Source organism: Mobula birostris, chromosome 3 (assembly GCF_030028105.1).
Source record: "Mobula birostris isolate sMobBir1 chromosome 3, sMobBir1.hap1, whole genome shotgun sequence".
NCBI classification, from domain to species: domain Eukaryota; kingdom Metazoa; phylum Chordata; class Chondrichthyes; order Myliobatiformes; family Myliobatidae; genus Mobula; species Mobula birostris.
Genome location: NC_092372.1, coordinates 57,534,353 through 57,550,346, shown reverse-complemented (window position 1 = coordinate 57,550,346; position 15,994 = coordinate 57,534,353).

Below are 15,994 nucleotides of genomic sequence, written 5' to 3'. Positions count from 1 at the left end.
ACAAGCTGCAAGGCAATATCTACTATGGGAGTCCGATGTTGGCCTTTTCAATGACAGAGGCTGTCCATTGATTCTGCTTACTTATTCTGCTAGTGGAGTCAGCATCATCCATCAGTCAAAATGTTTTTATAAGGTCAAAAAGGCACTGTACAGTGACTGGTGTCATCACATACATTTACCTCAAGCCACTTACCATGCTAAAGATCACGTCCAATTCATATCCTGATAGCAGACAATCCCATATACCCTTTTATTACAGACTCATTGGAAGTCTTTTGGCTATTCAACCCTTGCTTTAAACCTTGTCAAGTTTTTGTAACTCCAGGTAGTCAACATTGCTCTGTTTTAGTTTTTTTTTCATCACGGCAATATAATCCTCAACAAACTTCAGCATATTAGCTACCCGATACTCCCTTCGCTGAATCCAAGCTGTCTCTCCTTTATCAGGCTGTATTTTGCCAGGTGTTCCTCACTAAATCCCTTGAAATGATTTGTACGCTTGGAAGCTTTTCCACTTGAACTAATGCTAAAGGAAGTATCTCAACTTTGCAGGTGTGTTTCCTGGTTCCCTTTGTTAAAAACAAACTGAAGGAGAATGGACTCCTTTCCGTTCTGATTGCAAACAATGTATTTTTGCTTTCTGACAACATCTGCAATTCACAATATCCTAATATTAATAGTTTGTTAAGGCTATTTATAGATTTTGGTTAATCTACCAGTTTATTGTTTTAGATAGTCACTGGCTAGAAATAATTGTAATTTTGGAGGCACCTATATTTAATCTAGATGTTCCTTTGATGACAAAGTTCAGATGTGTCCTGGAATGGGGGTGGGGTGGGGTTGGTGTGGGAGTTGTTGTCGTGGAGACAGGGAGAAAGTTGTAAATAAGCACATCTTGGCATCAGCTATATACTATATACCATAAGTGTGTATCTTCAAGTAAATTATAGGCTCTGCTAAGGCAAGTGTCACAATAAGACAATTGGTACTTTTATAGGGTTCATTGTAAATGACATTCTAGAAGTGAATAAATCCAGTTCAGGTAAAACAACTTGCAAATACACATTGGCTGTAGCCAGAAAAAAGGAGGCATGGTAACATGGAGATTAGCATAATGCTATTACAACTCTAGCAACCCGGGATTAATTTTAACGCTGCCTGGAAGGTTGAAGTAGACTTAGTTAAAGTAGATGAACAGCATGAATGCCCTCTGCCCCACTTTATAATTCAATGGTAGGAGCCAAATCTGAATCAAGGTTGCACAGTTAAAATCCTCGAGAAGGATTCTGAAAAGTGGAAGACTGATCAAATGTTGCTAGCACTCTGGTCTCTTTGGCCCTTCATCTCTTGTGGAAAAATGGATTTCAGAATGTTGGAATATAGAATTCTCATACAGATCACTTTTAATATGTTACTATATTTTGTTCAAGATCTAACGTCACCACAATTTTTGATTTTTTCTGTACCCAACAAGATAACTTTATAATCTTTACTGAATTAGGATTGAATTCATTTCTCACTGAATATTTCATTGTGGAGGTGCCATTAATTTCCTCCTTGGATCATGAAAATCTTAATGTTAACTTTAAGTTTAATCATTCTCATCTGCTTATCATCCTAATATATAGGGCATTCTTTCTTTTAGCATGAAGAAAAGTTATGCATTAGCTAGCTTTGAATCAATTCTTTATCCAATAGACCCTTTCACTATGGACTCTGTGATAGTCCCCTGGCTATTAAATCTTGACTTCAACCTTATCATGTTTTTGTAACGTCCTGTTGGCTACATTGCTGTAGTTTAGTTTTTCATTACGGCAGCATGATCCTCAACAAACATCAGCAGATTAGTTAAGTATGACTCTCTTTACTGAATCCAAGCTGTCTATCTCTACAGCCAGCTATATTTTCCAGGTGTTCGTCACTAATTCACTTGAAATTATTTGGAAGCTTTTCCACTTGAACTAATGCTAAAAGGAAGCATCTTGGCCTTGCAGGTGTGTTTCCTGGTTCCTTTTGTTAAACACAAACTGAAAAGAGAATGTCTTCCCCCGTTCTTACTGTAAACAATGTATTTTTGCTTTATGAGATCATCTTCTAATCAAGATATTCTAATTCTTTAGAAGTTATTTATAAATTTGGGTTAGTTGCCTGGTATATTGTTTTAGGTAGTCACTGGCTGGTCAAAGTTGTGATGTCTGACTATTGGAGGAATCCATATTTAATCTGGATGTCCTATTCATTGCAAAACTTTGGAGTGCTCTGGGGAAAGGCAAGGCACAGGGAGAAAATTCAAACTGAGCAAATCCTAGATTAGTTGCAGACTCCTTGACAATGAGAGATTATAGACTGGTAAATTCAAGTAAATTCTCCTTAGCTAGATGTTAGTTTATTGAGGCTCAAACAAACAAAGTAGAAGGAAATGATAGAATTTTATATGGTTTTGTCACCTTGAAGCCTGATAATGTGATAATATTGGGTTGCTGACCTCAAAGTTCTATACTCAAATAAAGACCTTAAGCCTTATCTAATACAAATAACCATGAGTATCCTCACTAAAGAGAGACTATACTCTAATTACCCAATTGTTAAGGACTAGATCACTTCCCTGTTTATACTCCACAGCAAGTGGTGGGTCCTTCCTCCGTTTCAAAGGGAAGATACTTCCAGCTAACAAAGTTATTTAAACACGTTTCACTTATTTTCAGTGATACTCTTTTAAATCCAAGCAACATTCATAAAACAAATTTAGAACTTGCAGAGGATATATTTCTTATAAAACATTTATAAATCACAAACCATTTCTAACACTCAGAGGATTTCCAGAACACAGATACAATTCCTATAAGCTATGATGTCGACCATCAAAACATCTGATGCAGAAATCGAAGGCAAAGGAATGGACTCTAGTTATACACACAAAACACTGGAGGAGATCAGCAGGTCAGGCAGCATCTATGGAAATGAATAAACAGTTGATGTTTCAGGCTAAGACCCTTCCAGGTCTGCAGAATTTCTTGTGTTTAGGATTATAGTCACTCTGTCTTTCTATAATTCTGCTTGACGTCCTTTAACCATTTTTAATACACCTGAACTGCTCTCTACTATTATACAGTTTCTTTGCCACTTGGGTGACTTCACACATACATGATATTTTCTCAGATGCGGTCTGAAAACTTTCTTAAGACACAGTTCACAGCTGTCTACAATTAATCCCGTGAAACTAATTTCCTTGAGTACATACTGTAAACCTTCCAACATTAATAGATCAGTTATTGTTACGCTAAGTGATTGTCTCCATCTGGTCTGCAGGCTTCCTTGAACTAAGCAACTTAGCCAGTGTTACCTGTTTTGAAAGAGGCCAAACTAAATAACCCATTTTCTGATGCAGCACCTCTTGACCAACATCCTACTTTCTAGAAATGAATATATCTGCTTGCAAAGCTGTGTTTTCAAACTCCAATCTGATTACTGCTTTCTACTCACATTATGAACTGAAAACTGGCTGCTGTTTATGACCAGAAGCTAAATAAGGAACATTAATTGGAAGTTTAACTTGCATTGTTTGATCTTTACAAGGGGTAGCTGCTGTGTTTAGAAAGCTGAGCTTGGCAAAAACGAGAGGCCCACTGGCCTAGGAAGTGAATACCTATCACAATATCTGAGATGAAAGAGATACAGGAATCTTAGATATAAATAATTTGTGAACTGTCAGCATTGAATCCTGAGGCACTCCCTTGGGCAAAGCTGTCTAATTAGATACACAAAATAAATCACTTCCCTTTGTTTCTCAATATTTAGCCAATTTATTAGTCAATATACTTCACCCTATATCCCAAGGGCTTTTTCCATAGCTAGAATTTTCTGTAAGGAACTTTGCCAGAAACCTGATAATTCAGTAACTTTAATCCAACCTCAAAGGCTTCTATTAGATCTATTGCACATAATTTTAAAAATGTATTCAGTTTCACCTTATGGCTTACTTTAATTGAAACAATTGAGTTGCTGTAATAATAAATTTCTTTGCTTTTGCTATTATGATCTTCAAAACAATGTACCCAGTAATTCTCAGGAATAATGTCCCTGTATTGTTTAAATGAAAGTGGATGCCAGAGATTTTCCAATAAATTAGAATAGTTAATATATATAATGAGGTACATTTGTTCCTTAATTTATAAACCTCAACTATCAACTTAGGCTGTCATTATTGATTAATTTTGAATGTAATTTTGCAAGAATGACCCTCAGCTGCCACGAGCTGGATTTCGTAAAGTTTACCCTGTGGACTTCACTGTTTCCATCCTGCAGTGTGAAAACATTTATTTCAATAAAGGTACTGACAAATGTCAATATATTTCAAGCAAGTAAATGGAACCCAATGAGGCTGGAAAACCAGGAAGAATGGTAACAACACCACTGTATTCTGCAATAAATCAATGTGGAGATAGATTATGTTAAACAGTTAAAGCTCCAGGACCCTTCATCTATGAAAATCAAGTGTCATCCCATTGAATTATTTAAAAATGGATCTAGAATTACACCACATCAACTTGAATACAATTCAACTTTAGCCTTAGTTAGGTTATCATTGAAATAACTGCCCGGAGAGTTTTCTTGAATATTGAGTTGGTGGATGTCGTGAGCTCGCCAAAGTCTGGTGCACTTTTTTACATTCATGTGTATTCATTTCCTCTATCGTTATTTGCTTTGTCTTTGCTGCGGTTCAAAGGGAATGCATTTTGGATGACTCTCAAAGTTTAATCCCCAGCTGGGAGCTGAAGAGAGGAATGAAGCAAAAAATTTTCAGAACTGCCTTAATCTTATATTCAGGTTTTATTTCTTAAATCTGAACTGAAAATAGTTTCAAAACTATTTGGAATTTTGATAAAAGATAGATCAGTTTGTATAACTGACGTGTATTAAATGAACTTCCATGGGCTTTTAATCAAGGTATCATTTTTAAGCTAAAATACTTCTTTTAGGATTGATTTAATTAATTTCACAATTGCACTTGTATTAATTTTAATGCAATCAATAACATGTCATGAAGTAAAATGCTCTGTAATCATTGCTTATAATGAGATTTCTATTCTAAACTGCATATTGTGAATCTTGTAAAATTGGGTCTCTCTTATGATGATTCATTTCACTTAACTTGCCTCAGCTCCATAGGTCTATGTCTACACCCAGAAATTGTCTCAGTCCACCCAAACCCAGACTCAGAGGCAACTGAATGTCCACAATATCTGGAAAACCAAACCAATTTCATCCGTGGCTTGGAACAATGAACCGCAGTTCACAAAGTATTTACCTCCCAGATACTGATTACAAATCATTGCAAATAATAAAAGTAAATAATACTGATAAGCAATTTTGTCTGTCATTTGGTGAACTTATCAGTAACGTTTTAAATTCATTGCACAACTTGAATAGGGTCTATGGAATCACTAAGCTGGAACGTATTTTAATATTGGCGCACACTACATAAATATAATGTGGAGATTTTTAAAAATAAATGCTGAATATATTGCAAAAATGAAAAATATAACTTAGTAAAGCTTAAAGAGAACTGAAAAAATAGAGATGCGTATTATGTTTAAAATTTCAGGTTATTTTCATACTGTTTCGCTGTCAGGATGGACAGGAGGAAGGAGGTACAAATTTAAGCAAGATGATGGTTAAATCAGAAGGGAGATAAAAAAAGACTCTGTGGGTCTGCTTCAGTGATGTACTGTACTGTTCTGTGTTCTATGACTAAATGAGGTGGCTAAGGCAGGCAGTTTTGAAGTGACTGACTAGTACTCAGCTGACCTGAGGTAATTAATTCTAAACTTAAGCTAGCCTGAAATAATACTGAGTAACAGATGCCAACATACCTGGCTCTGCATTCAGTAGCAGGTCTCCACATAGGCATGGGAATGATGATACTATTGATTTGACAGGCCATTCCTAGCCCTTTAGATTAGATGGAAAAAGGTAAGTAAGGTAAACTTAATTATTTCCTTTCTACTTCTTTCATCTTGTCTTAATATTTTAAATTATTTAACTTTAAGAAATATTTAAGGGCGTTTAATTATTTGCAACAATTCTAATAGCATTTTAAAAATGTGGTGTAGGAAGGGGCTGCAGCAAGGAACTGTCTGAAATCTAGTCAGCACTGCCAATTTTCAATTGATCACTGGCCTCATCCTGTATAGTCTCTGAACCCAGCCCAAACAATTCAGGGCTGCAGGTCCAGGAGGTGACCAGGTCCATTTCAAGTCAGACCAGGTGATTTTCCTTATGGAGGTCATTGCTAGGATAAGAGCTCTGAGAATGGGATAAAAGTGGAATTGAAAGAAACATTTTAAATGCAGTAATGAGGAGGCAATACCTCCAGGGGAAAAGAGCAAGGGACTGCAACTACTTGGAAACATTTAGAGCTCAGTTGAATGGCCAATTATACTCTGTGTTACTCATGGTTAATATCTGTTTTCATATTCATTGCTCTCATATTGATAAATATGCTAAACATTCTGCATTATTCATTCTGTCGTTTATTAACATATTTAGTATGAAGAGTTGGAAGTATTTTAATTATGACATTAGTTTTTTGAAATCATGTTTCATAGTGAAAGGATCTGTTTTGTATTTTTTAAATACTGCCAAAAATATTTTATTTTATGCCATCTGCCTCTCCAAAAGGGCTGCATCTGGATATACCATTTGTGAAATTGCTGTGACTGAGCATTTATATTCAACTTCACAATCCAGACAAGTAGTCAAGTTAATTTTTCATGATGCATTGATGCTAATCAAGCTGTATTGAAAAAATATATAATTTTCTTCAGCTTCTAGTCCTTCCTGTTCACCAAATTTTGTTTACACAAATTCAACAGAGAATTCTGAAGTTAAATCTTCAAATGTAATTCATTTTGTATTTTTTTCCTTTCTAACAACTATTATAACATTAAAAATTAGATTAGTTTACTTTAAAATGCAACCTGTATTTTATATTGAACAACCAAGAAGAAAAGACATGACTAACTCTGCTGTGCTATTTCTACTGCTATGTGTTTCACACTGTCTATCTCACATTACTGTATTTTCTGTACTTCCTGCAACAGCAAAAAAAACCTCAACACCCCAGTCTGAATACATGGCAGAGGTGGAGACAAGTAGGATAAATTCCAGAAAAATACTGCAGAGGTTACAGTGTGCACTTAACTTGTAGCTGTTGCATCCAGTTCTATGCATATTGTGTAAATGTGTGCCGTATACTCATTTATATGATTGCTGCATGCAGCTGATGACCACACACTTCATTGGTTTGTTTCCTCAAGCGTGACCTGATTCTGAGAGTAACTAAACCCAATTCAATCTCTTGTGTCTCTAGTTAAATCTATCCTGCCCAACAGAAAGCTAGCCTGCACCTCTTAAAGGAGACATGCATTGTGGTGCATCAGCAGTTGGGAGATATTCTGCCTGTGCTGTAATTTTGCAAATCCTGAAACACCAATCTTCAAGTGTACTGGGCTACTTCCATCTCTAGCAAGCAAGATTTCTACATTACATGCTATATCCTCCCACATTAGGCACTACTGCAAGCTTCACATATGTATCTCTCAGCTTGAAAACTGCTTTGAAGGTGCACCACAAGGCCATTAGATATTGGAGCAGAGTTAGGCCAGTTAGCCTATTGAGTAAGAGCTGCTGTTTATTCATGGTTGATTTATGTTTATCAGTGCCATTCTTCCACCTTCTCCTCATTACCTTTAACTACCTTTCTAATCAAGAACCTCTGCCAAAAATTCACAGAGTGACTCAGCCTCCACAGTCCCCTCAGTCCCCTGTGGCAACAATTTCCACAGATGCAGCACCTTCTAGCTGAAGAAATCCCTCCTTACCTCATTTCTAAAGGGTCGCCTCTTCATTCTGAGGCTGTGCTCCTGGCTCCTAGACTCTCTTACTAATGGAAGCATCCTATCCGAGTCCAGGGATCTCGGTATCTGGTAGGTTTCAATGAAAAACTCTTCATCCTTCTTAACTCCATTAAATACAGGCACAAGGTCATCAAACGCTCGTCATATGTAACATACACAAAATGCTGGAGGAATTCAGCAGGCTAGGCAGCGCCTATAATAAAAAGTACAGTTGACGTTTCAGGTCGAAACTCCAAATGCCTTCTAACCAATGCATTATACGAGGGGTGATTGATAAGTTTGTAGCCTAAGGTAGAAGGAGTCAATTTTAGAAAACCTAGCACATTTATTTTTCAACATAGTCCCCTCCTATATTTACACACTTAGTCCAGCGGTCGTGGAGCATACAGATCCCTTCTTTGTAGAAGTCGGTGTCTTGGACCTTCAGAAAGTGGTCCACAGCAGGGGTGGTTGATAAGTTTGTGGCATAAGGTAAAAGGAGATAAGTTATTAACTTCAAACTTTCTGCATAATCAGTCAAAGAGTTGAACTGCATGTACATGTAACGAGAGCTGTATAACTCATCTCTTTCTGCCACAAACTTATCAATCACCCCTGTTCCTTGCATTCTTTTTGATCTTGTAACCTTTTTGGGAAAACTGCTGTCAGCTGAGCCAAAGTAAGAAAGAAAATTGTCCTTATTTCATTCGCTTTGCATCACATCGTGTCTCACTTTTTTAGTACTCGGCCAGGTAACCCAGCTGTGGTACCTGACCCAGTACTAAAAAGCTGTGCGGATTCGCTGGCTGGAACATTCATAATATCTTTAACCTCTTGCTTTCGCAGTCTGAGGCATCCACCTGCTTTAAGCAGGCTTCAATTATACCTGTGCCTAAAAAGAATTTGGTAATTTGCCTCAATAACCATCATCCAGTAGAACTTGGATCCACTGTGATGAATTGCTTTGAGAGGTTGATGATGTAACACATCTACTGCTGCCTGAGAAGCGACTTGGATCCACCCCAATTTGTCTATTGTCATAACAGGTCAACAGCGGATGCCATTTCATTGGCTTTTCACTCAACCCTGGAACATCTGGACAGCGAAGATGCATACATTGGGATGCTATTCATTGACTGCAGCTTGGAATTCAATACTGTCATCCCCTCAAAATTAATCCATAAGTTTCAAAATCCATGCTTCAATATTCCCTAGTGCAACTGGATCCTTGAATTCCTCACTTGCAGGCACCACTCCGTTTGGATGGAAACACATTTCCTCCATGATCTCCAACAGCACAGGTGCACCACAAGGCTGTGTGCTTATCCCCCTGCTCTACTCGCTTTATACTTATGAAAGTGAGGCAAAACACAGCTGCAGTAAGACCACAAGACCATCAGATATAGGAGCAGTATTAGGCCATTCAGGCCATCATCTGCTGTGCCATTTCATCACGGCTAATCCATATTTCCTCTCAGTCCCAGTCTTCTGCCTTCTCCCCGTATCCCTTCATGCCCTGAATCTATCAACCTCTGCCTTAAATACACATAAAGACTTAGCCTCCACAGCAGCCTGTGGCAAAGAATTCCACAGATTCACTACATTTTTTGCTAAAGAAATTCCTCTTCCTCGCCATTCTAAAAGGGCGCCCCTCAATTCTGAGGCTGTATCCTCTGGTCTTAGACATTCCCATCACAGGAAATAACCTCTCTACATCCACTCTATCAAGACCTTTCACTATTCAATAGGTTTCAATGCAGTCACCCCTCATCCTTCTGAGTTCCAGTGAATACAGGCCCAGAGCCATCAAATCAAAGTTGCTGGTGAACGCAGCAGGCCAAGCAGCATCTGTAGGAAGAGGTGCAGTCGACGTTTCAGGCCGAGACCCTTCGTCAGGACTAACTGAAGGAAGAGTGAGTAAGGGATTTGAAAGTTGGAGGGGGAGGGGGAGATCCAAAATGATAGGAGAAGACAGGAGGGGGAAGGATAGAGCCAAGAGCGGGACAGGTGATAGGCAAAAGGGGATACGAGAGGATCATGGGACAGGAGGTCCGGGAAGAAAGACAAGGGGAGGGGGACCCAGAGGATGGGCAAGAGGTATATTCAGAGGGACAGAGGGAGAAAAAGGAGAGTGAGAGAAAGAATGTGTGCATAAAAATAAGTAACAGATGGGGTACGAGGGGGAGGTGGGGCCTAGCGGAAGTTAGAGAAGTCGATGTTCATGCCATCAGGTTGGAGGCTACCCAGACGGAATATAAGGTGTTGTTCCTCCAACCTGAGTGTGGCTTCATCTTTACAGTAGAGGAAGCCGTGGATAGACATGTCAGAATGGGAATGGGATGTGGAATTAAAATGTGTGGCCGCTTTGCTGAACATCTACGCTCCGTCCGCCAGAGAAAGCAGGATCTCCCAGTGGCCACACATTTTAATTCCACAACCCATTCCCATTCTGACATGTCTATCCACGGCCTCCTCTACTGTAAAGATGAAGCCACACTCAGGTTGGAGGAACAACACCTTATATTCCGTCTGGGTAGCCTCCAATCTGATGGCATGAACATCGACTTCTCTAACTTCCGCTAGGCCCCACCTCCCCCTCGTACCCCATCTGTTACTTATTTTTATGCACACATTCTTTCTCTCACTCTCCTTTTTCGCCCTCTGTCCCTCTGAATATACCTCTTGCCCATCCTCTGGGTTCCCCCCCCCCTTGTCTTTCTTCCCGGACCTCCTGTCCCATGATCCTCTCGTATCCCTTTTTGCCAATCACCTGTCCAGCTCTTGGCTCCATCCCTCCCCCTCCTGTCTTCTCCTATCATTTTGGATCTCCCCCTCCCCCTCCAACTTTCAAATCCCTTACTCACTCTTCCTTCAGTTAGTCCTGACGAAGGGTCTCGGCCTGAAACGTCGACTGCACCTCTTCCTAGAGATGCTGCTTGGCCTGCTGTGTTCACCAGCAACTTTGATGTGTGTTGCTTGAATTTCCAGCATCTGCAGAATTCCTGTTGTTTCCAGAGCCATCAAACATTCTTCTTTCTGAGATAATGGCCCCAGGCTGCTCAGAATACTCCAGATGAGGCCTCACTAGTGCTTTATAAGGTATCAACATTACATCCTTACTTCTATAATCTAGTCCTCTTGTAATCAATGCTAACATCACATTTTCCTTCCTCACAGGCACAGCTTGTCAACTAACCTTCAGGGAATCCTGCACAAGGACTCCCAAATCCTTGGTGCCTCAGATTTTTGTGTTTTCTCTCCATTTAGAAAATAGTCAACCCTTTCATTTCTTCTACCAAAGTGCATGACCATACACTTCTTGACACTGTATTCCATCTGCCACTTTTTTGCCCATTCTTCTAATCTAAGTCCTTCTGTTGTCTCTTCATTTACTCAAAACTATCTTTGCCTCTACCTACCTTCATATAGTCTGCAAACTTCAATTCCGCCATACAAATCACTGACATATAACGTAAAAAGAATCAGTCCCAACACAGACCTCTGTGGAACACCACTATTTACCAGCAGCTAGTCAGAAAAGGCTCACTTTATTCCCACTCTTTACCTCTTGTAAATCAGCCACTGCTTTATCCTTGCTAGAATCTTTCCTGAAATACCATGGGTTTTTAGCTCATTAAGCAGCCTCATGTGTGACACCTTGTCAAAAGCCTTCTGAAACTCCAAATACACAATATCCACCATTTCTCCTTTGTCTATCCAGCTTGTTATTTCTTCAATGAATTCCAACAGATCTGTCAGACAAGATTATCCCTTGAGGAAACCATGTTGATTATGGCCTATTTTATCTTGTGCCTCTAAGTACCTCAAAACCACATCCTAACAATCGACTCCAATATCTTTCCAACCACTGAGGTCAGACTAACTAGACTATAATTTCCTTTCTTCTACCTCTCTCCCTTCTTGAAGAATGGAGTGACATTTGCATTTTTCCATTCTTCTAAACCATTCCAGAATCCAGTAGTCCTTGAGAGATCATTGCTAATGCCACCACGATCTTTTCAGCCACCTCCTTCAGAACTCTGTGGTGTACACCATCTGGTCCAGATGACATATCTGCTTTCAGGTCTGTCAGTTTCCCAAGACCTTTTTTCTGGTTATGGCAACTTCACACACCTCATGACCCCTGACACCTGGAAATTCCACCATACTGCTGGTGTCTTCCACAGGGAAGGCTGATGCAAAATACTTATCCAGTACATCCACATTTTCTTGTCCCCTATTACAACCTCTCCAGCATTGTTTTCCAGCAGTCCAATATCCATTCTTGCCTCTCTTTTATACTTTACGTATCTGAAGAAACGTTTGGTATCCTCTTTAATATTATTGGCTAACTTACCTTCAAATTCCATCTTTACCTTCTTAATGATTTATTTAGTTGTCTTCTGCTGATGTTTAAAAGTTTCCCAATCCTCTAAGTTCCCACTAATTTTTGCTCTATTATATGCCCTCTCTTTGGCTTTTATGTTGGCTTTGACTTCACTTGTTAGCCATCGTTATGTCATCGTGCCTTTAGAATCCTTCTTCCTGTTTGTGATGCACATATCCTGTGCCTTCTGAATTGCTTCCAGAAATTTCAGTCATTGCTGCTTTGCCATCATCCTTGCTAGGGTTCTTTTCCAATTAATTCTGGCCAACTCCTCTTTCATAACTCTGCAATTTCCTTTACTCCACTGTAATACTGACAAAACTGACCTTAGCTTCTACTTCTCAAATTTCAGGATGAATTTGATCATATTATAATCACTTCCCCCAAGAGTTTTTTTGACCTTAAGCTCTCTAACCAATTCTGGTTCATTGCACAACACTCAATCCAGATAGCTGATCCCATGTGGGCTCAACCACAAGCTACTCTTAAAAGCCATCTTGTCGGCATTCTGGAAATTCCTCCCTTGGAATCTCGTACCAACCTGATTTTCCTGCATATTGAAATCCCCCATGACGATTACAACATTGCTCTTTGGCATACATTTTCTATCTCCCATTGTAACATCCTTCCTACTGTTCTGGGGTCTGACTATAACTCCCTACAGTACCTTTATACCCTTGTAGTTCCATAAATCCATCCACAATGATTCAACACTTTCCAACCCAATGTCACCTTTTTCTAATGATTTAATTTAACTTTTTACCAACAGAACTATGCTGCCCCCTCTGTCTTCCTGCCTATCGTTTAGGTACAATGTGTATCCCTTGACTTTAAGCTCCAAGCTATAAGCTTTTCTCATCTATGGTTCAGTGATGCCTACAACATCATTCCAGCCTATCTGCACTTGCGCCACAAGTTCATTTACCTTATTCTGTACACTGCGCGCATTCAAATACAACACTTTCAGTCCTGCATTCACCCTTTTCAACTTTGTCTGCCTTTTGCGTTGCAATTCATCCTGTTGACTGTAATTTTGCCCCATCATCAGCCACTCCTCACTAGGAGTTTCACTACACGTTGCTTCTGTTTGTAAACCAACTACTTCATCCTCTGCACTATCACTTCAGTTCCCATAGCCCTGCCAAGTTAGTTTAAACCACCTGAACAACTCAGCAAACCTGCCTGCAAGGAAATTGGACCCCCTCGGGTTCAGGTGTAACCCATCCCTTTTGTACAATTCATACCTTCCCCAGAAGAGATCCCAATGATCCATAAATCTGAACCCCTGCCCCCTGCACCAGTTCCTTAGCCAAATCATCCTATTCTTACCCTCACTGGCATGTGGCACAGGCAGCAGTCCAGAGGTTACTACCCTGGAGGTTCTGTTTGTCAGCTTTCTACCTAGCTCCCTAAAATCTTTCTTCAGGACCTCCTTACCTTGTCTACCCATGTCATCTGTGCCAATATGCACCAAGACTTCTGGCTGCTCAACTTCATCCTTGAGAATGCCATGGACCCGATCAGAGACATACCCAATCCTGGCACCAGGAGGCAAAATACATTCCGGATGTCTCTATTGCACCCACAGAACCTCGCCTCTGTTCCTCTGACTAAGGAATCTCCAGTCAACACTGCAGTCCTGTTCACCTCCCTGCTCTTCTGAGCCACAGCACCAGACTCAGTGCCAGAAACCTGGTTACTGTGGCTCGCCCTTGGTAGGTCGTTTCCCCTCAACAGTATCCATAGATATACTGGCTGTGCATTTCCGCACCTTCTCCTGACAGTCACCCAGTTACCTGTCTCCTGCAACCTAAGGGTAAGTACCTCGCTGTAGCTCCTGTCTATCGCCTCCTCATTCTCCCATGCAGGTCTAAGGTCATCAAGAAGCAGCTCCAGTTCCTGAATACATTCTCTCAGGAGCTGCTGCTCAGTGCAACTGGTGCAAAGGTATTTATCTTGGAGACTGGAGGTCTCTCTGATTTCCCACAGTACAAAGCACTGTTGCTGGAACTATTCACACTATACAGTGCACTAATAGGTGAGGAATGAACAAATAAGAACAGAGAGAGAATAACTTACAAGGCAATCTAGCTCACCCATGCCTGATGAGCCAAAGCCACTCGAAAGACTGGCACTCTCCCCAACAATGCTTGCTGCATTTGCACCTCTGCTGTACTGATCGGCCCTTTCTTTTGAATACCTCTTGCGGATTGGTCACTCCTCAACTCAGAGGATATGCCGCGAAACTGCCTTTGAAATCTTGATCGCTGCCCTGATTAAAAAGTAACTGTCTTCACTCATCCCTGGCATGGATTGCCCAACTCAGACAACTGGCTCAAAGCTCTGCTTTCTAAAACTTGAATGCGAACCTGACTGAAAGGTAGCTCATTTTATGCAATGCCTCTTGCTGATTGGTCACTCCTCAACTCAGAATCTGCCACGAATTTCTGCCTTTGAAATCTCGATTGCTGCCCTGATTAAAAAGTAGCTCCTTTTACGCAGGAAAAGTAATGTTGCAGAAAAGCAGCATCTGTTATCAAGGAGCCCCACCATCCAGACCTTGCTTCATTCTCACTACTGCCATCACGAAGGACGCACAGGAGCCTCAGGACCCACACCACACAGATCAGGAATAGTTTTTAACCCTCAACCATCAAGCTCTTGAACCAGAGGGGATAATTTGACTCAACTTCACTCATCCCATCATGGAACTGTTCCCACAGCCTATGGACTCAGTTTCAAGGACTCTTTATCTCATGTTCTTGATATTTTCTTTGCTTATTTATTTATTATTATTTGTTTTATCTTTTCTTTTTGTACTTGCACATTGGTTGTTTGTCCATCTGGTTAGGTATGGCCTTTTTTCATTCTATTGTGTTCCTTGTACTTACTATGCATGCCTGGAAGAAAATGAATCTCAGGGTTTTATATGGTCTCTCTCTCTCACTCTCTCACACACACACACACACACACACACACACACACGCACGCACGCACACACACACACACACACACACACACGCACGCACACACACACACACACATATATATATACATGTTGATCATAAATTTACTTTGAACTTTGTCTCTTTTCTAAATATATAAGACATGTATGAAGCCAAATAAAACTGAGTCAGAAAGTTTCAGAAGTACTTCAGGTTAGTAATCTTAGTATGCAACAAGCTGTTCCTAATTATTGGTGGGCAAAAACTTTTTTAAGCTAGAAATAGCCTTGCTGTTCTCCAGCAATTACAGTGTGTATATGAAACAATGAGAATTTGGCCTGAACAAATATGCAACAGATGTGAGCAAGTTTTATCGTATAATATGCAATTGTTTCAAATTTTTGGGAGATTTTCCATGAGAATATTTTCATTCAGTAGGCTTTAAGTATTTTGTTTTTAACCGGCTTTCAAGATGAACACTGCATCTAACTTTAATAGAACTTTTGGTTTCTTGCTAACACCTCAGTGTAATGTAAATAGTAACTTGCCTTCTGATTCCAGAAAGGTTGCCCGTAGTGCTGCTTTAAGGAAATGAAGCATTAGGAGACCATGTGTTACCTGAGGCAGCAGGCCATTTATTTACAGCTGTAAAAACATGGGCAAACTCATGATTTAGTGTTGATTTGAGATAATCCGTTATTATAGGGTGCTTTGCTTATTTGATGGTCCTATATTAAACAATAACTTCTGTGATACTATACGTA